At 43.4% G+C, this 12,161-nt stretch overlaps 1 protein-coding gene across 1 annotated transcript in view; it reads left to right on the top strand.

The window, feature by feature from the left end:
• The window catches only part of LOC310856111 (uncharacterized protein), a 38,119-nt gene extending 35,059 nt beyond the window's left edge, over positions 1 to 3,060 (top strand). Inside the window, exon 3 of the transcript XR_014569050.1 lies at positions 3,050 to 3,060. The gene's annotated coding sequence lies outside the window, so the exon portion shown is untranslated. The remainder of the gene's footprint in view (positions 1 to 3,049) is intronic.
• The last annotated feature ends 9,101 nt before the right edge of the window (positions 3,061 to 12,161 follow it).

Here is a 12,161-nt window from a genome sequence, read left to right as displayed (position 1 = left end):
GGGTGTGGTAGAGGACATCTCCCCGAACGCGTGGGTATGTCCAGATAGTTGCCTCGCGGAGCCGTCTTTTGTCCAGTGTCCACTTTATAAAGTCCATGCACTCCAGTGAATAGCATTTATCCATTTAGATAACTTTATTATTATTATTATAATGATTTAATTACTTATTTTTACACAGAAACATAATGTGTGTCTTATAGCATCATATAGCATCATTTAAATGCTTAATTTGTAGTTTTAATGTGCAAATTAAACTTTTTTTCAATACTCTAGAGGGTACTCTTATTTTGAAGAGATCGTCCACCGGAAGCCTTAAATCTGTTCATTAGATCTGTTCACTAGACGCTGCCGGGAACGGCTGATCTTGTCAAAAGGCTCATGGAGAGTAACTCCCATCCAATCAAGCCTGAGTGAGTGGCAGCTTGTCTATTGGCCACGCACAGGTGTTGGAGGCTATAAGTGGACCTGTCCTGCACTCATTCCCCCATTCAAGCTGAGAAGATCACTACACCAGTGGTGTCTTGTTGTCTACCAACCTCCAGCACCATTTCTCTCTTCCCCTCCAACTGTGTGCGTCCACGAACCAAACGTGAGTTAGGTGATCATGGACTGTATATTGTTTCTCCTATTACCAGCAGTTCTTTAAGTTGTTTATTTAATGGTTTGTTTATCACCTCATCTGCATGGACTCACTGCACTGCCCATGTGCTTTGAGTCAACTGCTTGTTATGTGGGTTATTTCCGCTGGTTTATGGAAACTGCATGGAATGTATAATGTTTGGCCTGCCTAATTGGGCATCATGTATATGTATATATTTGACATAAGTTATAGGTATGTTTATGTTTCATATATGATTGATCGATGCTTTCCTTATCTATTTGGCCTGCATTGTTCCTGATTGATTATTTAACATAGAGATATAGTTTCTTATATATATTTGATGCTTTAAGATATTATATATATATATGTTATATATGATCTATAATTATGCATGTTTGATTTAATTATTAATATTATTTATACTCTTGAATATGGATTGAGCTGCCATTTATGATTTGTCTGATAGGCTTATTGATGCCAACTATTAGTCCTGCAACAAACAGTCAAAAAGTGCTTTAGTTTTCGAGATACCCCTACCGGAGTTAGGACCAAACACAACATAGTTTTTCCTCATCTCTAAGGCCTCCCATACATGAAATGGATTCTTGTATAAAAATATTTTACTGCAAAAGTGGTGAAATTGTTATTTAAAGTTATACACCTCAAACTAAAAATAAAGCCTGTCCGTCTGGTGGTTGAGGCACTTAAAGGCATGTAGATTCACAATGGAAGCTCTGAGAGGTTCAAAACTTGGCATACTTGAAGCCAGAACATACCTCTACATTCTAGAAAAGACTGAATGTCAATATCTGAATGTCAATATGAGATATAGTCATTTAAACACATACTTACAGTAGGCGGAATTGTACATCTATGTAGATGTCTTCTCTACTTTGTAGTGACTCTGGAATGGATTGTCATAGCAACACATATGATGGCTTGTAGGAAAGGTGAGGTTCTACTGAATCCAGCAATACCAATTGTGTAAATGTAGCTTGCATAATCGTGGAGTTATGCCACAAAACGTATATGGTGTCCCAAGCGGGGGGAAATAAAACTAATGAAATCTACAGTATCACATTAGTTTTATTTTTACTTCACTTATCAAGGGTGGGAAAACATAAACAAATCACTTGAGTAGAAGTCCCTAAAATGTATGAAATGTCTCAAACTTGAGAAATGAGAAATTGTGAAGAAATAGATGCCGCTTCAATAGAGAAATATGCAAGCCTACAGTGGAACTACTAACTATTATTGTTGCAGCACATGACCTGGATGTTAAATAATAATAATATAATATCTCAAACTTATATAGCGCTTTTCTGAGTACCCAAAGACGCTTTACATGGGGGGGGGGTTTACAGAGGTGACAACAAATTAAAAACAACTTTAATAGAAAAAGGACATTAAAAGACCGTGAAAAGGGAAGGCAATTTTGAAGAGGTGGGTTTTGAGGGTGGATTTGAAGGTTTGAAGGGTAGGGGCATCTCTGAGTGCCTTAGGGAGGGCATTCCACAGGGTTGGGGCAGCAAAGGCGAAAGCCTGTTCCCTCATCAAGCTCAAATCTCAATATTATCCTCATAAATATAAATAATCAAGTTATTAATTTCTGTTATTTGAGTTATTTGGTTACAGTCAATTTTTACTACAGTATTTGGCTCCACCTATGTGCATCTTATGTGATCTTATAATGTGAAGTGTATCGGAAATCGGGGCCGATCATGACATTTTTAAATGATCAGATCAGGAGCACAAAAATGTGATTGGGACATCCCTAGTATCAATATGATATCCATATCATGATATTAGACTGTATATTGTCCGTGATTTGGGATATTGTACTATTGTGATATTGGAGGAGTTGCATAAAAATATAATTTTCAGATGGGGAAAAATCGGTATCGGCAGATACTCAAAATTTAAATGATCTTACTAAATGTTGCTCAACAGAGAGATGATGATGTTCATAAAACCGTAGCTCTATATACAGACAATATGCTGCAGTAATGAGCAAGTTGCAAATGTTGAGTGAGAGCATGCCTGCACCAGTCTCATCAAGAAGACTGAATAGGGTTGATACAACATTGTTTAACATACAAAGATATTTTTAATTTGTGTGAAGACCAGTACAAGACCAGAACATCTGACAGCCATTATGGCTGGTACTGGTATGTGTACCAGAGACTTAAGGTCCTTCATGCAGCATCAGAAAGGTTGATGAAGTTGTACATCATCTGCTCCTCTCCTACCCAGATCTGTTTGTGTATGATGACAAATATACAATATACAGTATAATACCGGTAATATGCCGAGGCGGCAGTGCCTCAGGGATAGAGTGGCCAATAGAGCGGCTGGATGGAGAACCGTGAGGTTCGCAAGACAAAATTCAGTGTGAACTAACAATATACCGGTAGTACTATATCATACCATATTCTCAGTTCGATCCAGGGCTCCCCCAGAGTTAGACTCTGAACCCCTAATTGATCCCGATGTGCAGGTCGGTGTCTTGTATGGTTTCCTCTGCCATCGGTGTGTGACTGAATGTGTGAATGTAATGCACAATCTATGTAAAGTGCTTTGGATAAAAGCTCTATATACTGTAAATGCACCAATTTCCATTTACGGTATATAAACTCCTTGACTGTTATGATGACATACAGAAGACACTGACTCTGAGGAAGAAGATGATATTGTCTAAATACAAACCCTGGAAACATACAGCATTATAATTTGTAGAACATGGAAAGTCTGATGTTGCATGCTCTAAAAGTGTGTCCATGGGAAATGGGCACAATGAGAGAAGATGCAAATCTCCAAGAAAATCCAGAACTACTACATAGACCTGCAGATATATCGATGAAGAAAACCATGGACCAGTGTCTTCAGTATGTCATAACTCTTATTTATTGAAAGTGATGACTTGTCATCACTTTCATTTATTTAAAGAAAGATGTTAACTACTTCAGTGAGATTAATAAAACCTTTGACATAGATACTGGTCTGCTGTTCTAATTCTTTGTTTTATAGCTGCTATATTTCGTTTAGATATTTAGTGTTTTAGGTAGCATTTATGATATTTGTCATCATATGCAAAGAGATCTGGGTACGAGAGCAGCCGATGTACAACTTCATCAATCTTTCTGATGCTGCATGTGAAGGCCCTGTCTCTGGTACTCTGACCAGTGACCATGTGAAGGCCCTGTCTCTGGTACTCTGACCAGTGACCATGTGAAGGCCCTGTCTCTGGTACTCTGACCAGTGACCATGTGAAGGCCCTGTCTCTGGTACTCTGACCAGTGACCATGTGAAGGCCCTGTCTCTGGTACTCTGACCAGTGACCATGTGAAGGCCCTGTCTCTGGTACTCTGACCAGTGACCATGTGAAGGCCCTGTCTCTGGTACTCTGACCAGTGACCATGTGAAGGCCCTGTCTCTGGTACTCTGACCAGTGACCATGTGAAGGCCCTGTCTCTGGTACTCTGACCAGTAGTCCTGGTTTTGTCTATGAACTGATTGCACAAGACCGCAATTACTTTTTTGTGCTATCCCTTTTGGACTGATTGTATGACTGTACTCTGTTGCTGTTTTTACATTTATGTCTAATAAACTATTAAATCCATCAATCAATCAATCAATCAATTGTGCTGGCCTTCCCACAAATGAAACAATATATTTGTATGTTAAACAGTGTTGTATCCTATTCAACAATGTTGTACCCTATTCAGTCTTCTTGACGAGACGGCATGCTCTCACTCTGGTCTTACTGGAGTAGTTTTCTCAACATGATACAGTATATGATGAGGAGAGGAGAGTATTGAATTTGGGTTTGCCAGGGTTTTATGAACATCATCTCTCTGTTGAACAACAGTTAGTATGTGTTGAAGGTCTTCTGCCGTGGGCTTTATACATTATGGGTCTTGTTTCGTGCTTTTTTCCAACTGTTTAGCAAAGATGATTTGGATCCAATATTCCATTTTGGTAAAATTTTAAAGACACACTTCAGAATTTGTACAGTATCTATGTTGTGCATTACGCGCACTATTTTTAGGCTATAGTATATGTGCAGTAACCATATTACAAGTGATACTAATTAAGTCTATTTTCCATTCTCAAATAACAGAAATGAATAACTTGATTATCTATATTTAGGAGGATAATATTGAGATTTGAGCTTGATCCAGGTCATGTGCTGCAACATAATAATAGTTAGTAGTTCCAATCTAGGCTTGCATATTTCTCTATTGAAGCGGCATCTATTTGTTCACAATTTCTCATTTCTCAAGTTTGAGACATTTCATACATTTTAGGGACTTCTACTCAAGTGATTTGTTTATGTTTTCCCACCCTTGATAAGTGAAGTAAAAATAAAACTAATGTGATACTGTAGATTTCATTAGTTTTATTTCCCCCCGTTTGGGACACCATATACGTTTTGTGGCATAACTCCACGATTATGCAAGCTACATTTACACAATTGGTATTGCTGGATTCAGTAGAACCTCACCTTTCCTACAAGCCATCATATGTGTTGCTATGACAATCCATTCCAGAGTCACTACAAAGTAGAGAAGACATCTACATAGATGTACAATTCCGCCTACTGTAAGTATGTGTTCAAATGACTATATCTCATATTGACATTCAGATATTGACATTCAGTCTCTTCTAGAATGTAGAGGTATGTTCTGGCTTCAAGTATGCCAAGTTTTGAACCTCTCAGAGCTTCCATTGTGAATCTACATGCCTTTAAGTGCCTCAACCACCAGACGGACAGGCTTTATTTTTAGTTTGAAGTGTATAACTTTAAATAACAATTTCACCACTTTTGCAGTAAAATATTTTTATACAAGAATCCATTTCATGTATGGGAGGCCTTAGAGATGAGGAAAAACTATGTTGTGTTTGGTCCTAACTCCGGTAGGGGTATGCCGACTTCTGGGGGCCATTGTCGCAGTACTATATTGTTTGTCCCCTTTGTACAGCACACACACCAATTAAAACCTTAAATCGAATCCTCTGCCTCTGCCTCCTCTTGGTCAGCCTGGCCGGTGGCCTTGCCTGCTCACCATTCTGTCCATTTCACATATACGAACTATTTCCGAGTGCCAGCACTCTTTCAATGGTCCTTCGAGCCGGATGTAATGGAACCGATGGCAGGCAGAGAGGAAGGCAGAAGGCTGGAGGATGAGGAGGAAGAAGAGAAATTGGAGGATCAAGCGGAGCCGGACGAAAGGGCCATGAAGCCGTTCCAGGGAGCCACCGTCCCACCCAAGGCCCATGCCACAAGGCAACAACCTGCCTTGCTGGTTGAAGGGTTGCCTCACCCCCAGCGGAGGCGACAACAGCCGAGTGCAGCCTTGATACCGGGCCAGCCCGCAGAGGAACCGCCTGCTGCATCGTTCAGCCAGGCAGGCTCCGCCCACCACTCAAAAGTGCCGAGCCAGGCAACCTCCACCCACAAATCCAGAGAGCTGAGCCAGGCAACCTCCACCCACCACTCCAGAGAGCAGAGCCAGGCAACCTCCACCCACCACTCCAGAGCGCCGAGCCAGGCAGGCTCCAGCCATCACTCCAGAGGGTCCGTCCAGGCAGGTTCTGGCCACGGCTCCAGAGCCCCCAGCCAGGCAGGCTCGGCTCACTATTCCAGAGCTGCCAGCCAGGCGGTTTCTGGACACGGCTCCAGAGCATCCAGCCAGAGAAGTCGGCACAGCGGACACTTGTTAGCCCTGCATGACACCCAAGTGGCCGCCCTCAACGAACGGAAGAGGGCCATGGCTCTGTTAGAGATCGAACAGCAGATCAAGGAGGACAGAATCGCAGACGAGCGATGTCGGATCCTGGAGGAGCGGACTCGGCGGGACCTGCAGGAGAAGGAGGACATCACCAAGCACATGGTGCAACAGCGGAGGCTGAGACAGGCCAGGCAGAGGTTGGAGGAGGCCCAGATTGTCTCGTCTTTCCTTGAGCAGAACGAGCAGGCAGATGAAGGCACAGAGACCATCCACCCGGGAAGGTCCGTCCACCTACCAGAGGGCTCAGCCCAGCAGCTGTCCGTTGACCGCCATGCATACGCAGCCCTCCAGGGACGACCGAGTGCAGCGCTGGGCCCAGTAGCCTTCACTGCAGAGCCGACGCACCAAGCCATCTGCTCGGCAAAACCCGGGACCCCTATACCACCTCCTACAGTTACACTGCCCTCTCAACAAGAACCCAGTCCACCCAACATTCCAGCTACTCAGCCATCAGGTGACCATCGGCCCACCGATGAGGACGCCGTACCTGAGTTCCAGAAGGAGCTGAGCATGCTCACAATGGGAGCAACCAAGAAGCTGCATATTGACCAACCAAACTGTTCAAAGGTCAAGTTGGAAGTGTCAAAGGTCACACCATTTAATGGAGAAAGAAGCACAGATGATTTTGCCGTCCTAGATGATGGAACCGAAAGGACCATCATTCTCCCAGCTGCAGTCCGGCAGCTTAACCTGAGGGGCACACCCGAGGCCCTTAACCTAACGGTGAGATCAAATGTGCTTCAAATAACCGGTACAGCCGTGGCCTTCTCCATTACCTCTGCAGGTCAACCTGACCTGATGGATCCGACCTTAACCCTCCCACTTACCAACGTGGTCAAAGTGAAGCCTCTTACCCTCATCGGGCCTGACTACCCGTATTTCGTCACCCCGATTGAGCCAGTGGTGGCTGGGCCAGTAAAAGTTCCGGCCCATCCACTCGCCTACGGGAATGAAGTTCAATCACTATGGATCTCTACCCAGTCAACTCGACCCAGTCCGAGAGCCGGACCACCTTCCCCCTCCAAACCAGACGCCCGAGGGGCAGCCCATTGGCCTGCCTCCCTTCCACCACCTAGTGAGGGCCCAGAGTCTTCATCTGCAAGATGCTATAGCATCCCTTCCAAGCCTGCAGAGTTCCAGACATGGGAAGAGGTGGTGATCGCTGCTACACCTGAGAATGTTGACGGGGTGGCTTCCTCAACACCAGGGCGTTGTCTACGGAAATAGTTAGCTCCTGCATAGGGCAGGACTTAGCTGGGAAGAAGAGAAGCTCAGTCTTGTCTGGGTTCAGTTTGAGGTGGTTGGAGGACATCCACTGTGAGATGTCAGCCAGGCATGCAGTGATGCGCTCTTCCACCTGAGTGGCAGAGGGGGGGAAGGATAGAAACAGTTGTGTGTCATCGGCGTAGCAGTGATAGGATATATTGTGAGCAGAGATGATAGTGCCAAGGGATTTAGTGTACAGTGAGAAAAGGAGGGGACCAAGTACAGATCCCTGTGGGACCCCAGTTTGGAGGGTTCGGGGGATGATAACAGACCTTTCTGTAGTCCGGTCTGTAGTTCTTGACATCTGAGGGGTCGAGGGTTGGTTTCTTGAGGAGTGGTGTTACTCTGGCTGACTTGAGGGCAGATGGGACGCAGCCTGAGGTTACTGAGGAGTTGATGATGGAGGTGATGAAGGGGAGCAGATCAGGTGCGATGGTCTGGAAGATTGGAGACGGGACAGGGTCAAGAGGACAGGTGGTAGGTCTAGAGGATGTCACTAGTTGTAGAACCTCGTCTGGGGAAAGAGGAGAGAAGGAGGACATGCATGGTATGTTGGGGTTAGTGTTGGTTGGGTCAGATGCCACTTTATGTGGGAGGGGAGGAAAGGAGCTGCTGATATCATCAACCTTCTTCTCGAAGTAGTTGACAAAAACATCAGCAGTTAGGGATGAAGGTTGAGTGGGGGGAGGGGGTTTAAGGAGGGAGGAGAAAGTGGAGAAGAGCTTCCTTGGGTTACAGTACAGGATTGGATTTTGGTGTGGTAGAAGGAGGTTTTAGCAGTGGTTAGTGAGTGGGCGAAGGCGGAGAGGAGTGAGTCAGCTGGTAGCTTTGTCTTGTGCCACTTTCTTTCGGCTGCCCTTAGAGGTGCCCTTAGAGGTGTTTCAGATAGCCAGGGAGCCGGTGGACATGAGCGAGCTGGTCTGGATGAGAGCGGGCAGTGTTGGTCGAATGCAGATGAGATAGAGGAGAGGAAGGATGAGGTTGCAGTGTCAGGTGAGAGGGAGAGGAAGGACTCCAGGGAGGGTAGAGAGGAGAGAATATAGGATGAGAGGGAGGAGGGGTTTAGGGACTTGAGATTGCGTCGGGAGGTGACGTTCGGAGGGTTAATAGGTTTAGGCGGGAGGGTGGGGAAAGAGAGGGAGAAGGTTATGAAGTGGTGGTTAGACCTAATTAAGGGGGTAACAGAGCGTGTGGAGGGAGAGCAGGCTCTGGAGAACACAAGGTCCAAAACATTACCAGCCTTGTGAGTGGGAGGGGAGGGAGATAGGGAGAGGTCAAATGAGGCCAGAAGGGATGTAACGGGAAGATATTTCTCTGAGGTAGGAAGGTTGAAGTCACCCAGTAGAATCAGAGGGGTGCCATCTTCCGGAAACGAGCTGATCAGAGAGTCTAGTTCTTCCAGGAAGTTCCCGAGAGTTCCTGGAGGGCGATAGAGCACAATGAGGATGAGGGGGACTGGCTGTGATATTGAGATAGCATGAAATTCACATGTGGACAGAGAAAGGTGAGAGAGTAATATGGTAGCATGCTAACATAGCATGCTAACATGATAATGCTAACATGCTAATTAGCATTAGAAAATGGTAGCATTAGCATGCTACCATTTTCAGTATGAAAACTAAAAATAATGACAAAAAAAAAAATATATATATATAAAGAATTAAAAAAATATATTAAAATTTTAAAAAAGAAAATAAATCTATCTATCTATCTATCTATAATGGTGATTTTTTTCCTAAAATGTGTAAGAAATTTAGACATAGGCTAACATTTAGATGTGGCGGCCATCTTGAAATAGCACCGCCATATTGGATTCTTGGATGGCTCGGTTAAAAAAGTTAAAGAGGTGACCCAGAGGCATGTTCATGCCAAACTTCACGCTTGTATCACCAAGTGAAAGGTTCTCTCACAATATGGCTGTTAGCCGCTGTACTACATAGCAGATGTACCCATCATAGGGACGGATGCAGTGGAATTAGAAGTCCTAATTGGCAGAGACCAATATTGGAAAATGGTCACAGGAAAAATGGAGAGACTGAATGAAGGACTGCACTGGAAAGTGTATTTGGATGGCTGGTGCAAGGAGAAGTCAGTCACCACGCTAAATATCATAACTGAAGTTGTGGACCGTGGTGAAGTCGGAGAGGAACAGGCACTGTCAGATCAGTTACGCAACTTTTGGGAAATCGAATCCCTTGGAATCCACATGAAATAAATGCATTCTGAGAAGGAAGACATGGCAGTGTGCCTATGCCTATTCCCACTATAGGCTGAGGAAGAAATGCCAGTTTTCAAATCAGCCTCATGGTGGCGCTACAACAGGCCACACACACACACACACACACACACACACCAAACATCACACACTCTCCTATCCTCCTGGTGGAGACCTGTGCCCAGAAGGGCACTTTTTCTAGTTAATCTCTTAGGGCCCATTTAACCATATAATGCGCATGTTTAATCAATGGCACCGTTTCCATTGAGGTTCAATCATCCAGAAGATAAAGGCATATAATAACATCAGTGCGTTAAAATGAATCGGGTTACATTTTAGTTTTAAATACCTATTTCTAAGATTTTAATGAACAATTTCTAAACCGTATTCAGAAAACGAACCATATATTCTATGTTTTAATTTACCATTTATATATTTGACAAACAGTTTTCAGAACACCAAACCAAACCAAACCAAAGATACAAGCATGAAGCATGGCTTAAAAATAAAAAAAAGAACATAACGAGGACCATACTGTAATGTTGTTGGCGGGGAACGGGTAATGATGAGAAATAATGTGAATGGAAAGATTGGAGAAAACATGTTAATGATTGTGTTGTTTTATGACATTTTTGTAGAGAAAGAAAAATGACACCAGTGTTGTGGAATACTTGTTTTATGCTGCCAATGTCTTTGTTTGACTATAGTCTTGTGTTGCCAGACTGTTGCCTCTCACAATTTTCAAATGCTTCCGTCATACAGTCTGCAAGGAAATGACAAACACCTTAGTCGGATTAGGGGAGGTGTAGTTCCAGACTCAATATAGCATTCGATTGTGGAATAGTTGTCTGGCTATACACAAGTCTATTGTTTGACATTTATGGAGGGTATCCTGTATGTACAACTATTTCTTTTTTTCACTTAATTTTTATTGAAGGAAGAACAGACAAGAAAACACAACTGACACTATACGGAAAGAAAAAGAAAAGAAAAAGAAGAAAAAAAGAAAGAAAAAGGCTGCATTTTTCATATTACAAAAAACATTCAATGAAATCCTATTGCAATATCGTTATAGGCTGAGAGAAGAGATTCCACTTTTCCCACTTTTTATAGAATTTATCCTCTTGTAGTCTAAGTATGAATGTTAGTTTTTCCATAGCATACAGTTCCTCAATAATGTCCATCCATTGATCTTTCGTTGGTGGGTCCTGCTGGCACCAGCGTCGTGTGATTGCTTTTTTACTTGCTGCTGAGGATCTTGATTAAATATTTATCATGTATTAGAAACTCTTTAGGGATATTTCCCAACAGTAGAAAAGAAACAGACAGAGGTATCTCAAAACACAGAATGGTCTCCAAGGTGGAGTGGATATCCTGCCAGTATTTCTGAATTTTAGGACAAGACCAGAAAATATGAGCGTGGCCCGCCCCTATATGTACAACTATTTCAATTCATTAACCTTTCAGTTTATTAAGATGAAACAGAGCCCCCCCCCCCCCCCCCCTTGTAACTGAGGAAAGCCTGGTTTCCTATGCTTTACTGTTCATTGCTCAGATCGGCTGCATGCTCACCAAACATACAGTATGGTGATGTGACGTCCAGCACTCCAGCTCATCTCCTGCATTGATGTTACTCCCTGTCTCTCTGTCATGTTGTCAAAAAGTAATGTAAAAAACTGCAGAGATCATCAGTGATCAAGCTTCAAATCGTTGGGTTTAATGGAAAATAATACAGTAAATGGTAAATGGTGCATTTATATAACGCTTTGGGGTTTACATCGTCATACTATACTATAATTCTAACAATGTCTGATTGTGTGTGTGTGTCTGTGTGTCTGTGTGTCACTGTGACTGCCGTAACTCCTTACTGCCTGCACCAATCAAAACCCTTTTTTCGATTTGACACATTAATGATTATTAATGAATTTATTAGTCAATTACAAACGCACCCGGGCGCAGTACCCCCCACGGCCACAAGGGGGGGCAAATATCTCACAACGGGTAAGGGCTAGTACTATGCAAGGCACCAACCTGCACATCAGGAGCAATTACGGGTTCAGAGTCTTGCTCAAGGACTCTTCGACACTGACTCTAGGTCTAGGGGAGCCTGGGTTCGAACCTCATGTGTCCCAGAATGTGTAGTTACATTGATTGATTGAAATATTTATTAACAGTTTGCAGAATTACAGTACATTTCAAGCACAAACTCAATACAAAGACTGTTAACTGTGAGTGGACGACCCAATTAAGCATTACACTTGTTTACAAGAGGGTCCACCATGTTCAA

The sequence above is a fragment of the Protomyctophum parallelum genome (genome assembly GCF_964188405.1).
Source record: "Protomyctophum parallelum genome assembly, chromosome: 3".
NCBI lineage: Eukaryota > Metazoa > Chordata > Actinopteri > Myctophiformes > Myctophidae > Protomyctophum > Protomyctophum parallelum.
Note: the sequence above shows the minus strand (reverse complement) of the source record. Positions and strands in the feature narration are given on the sequence as shown.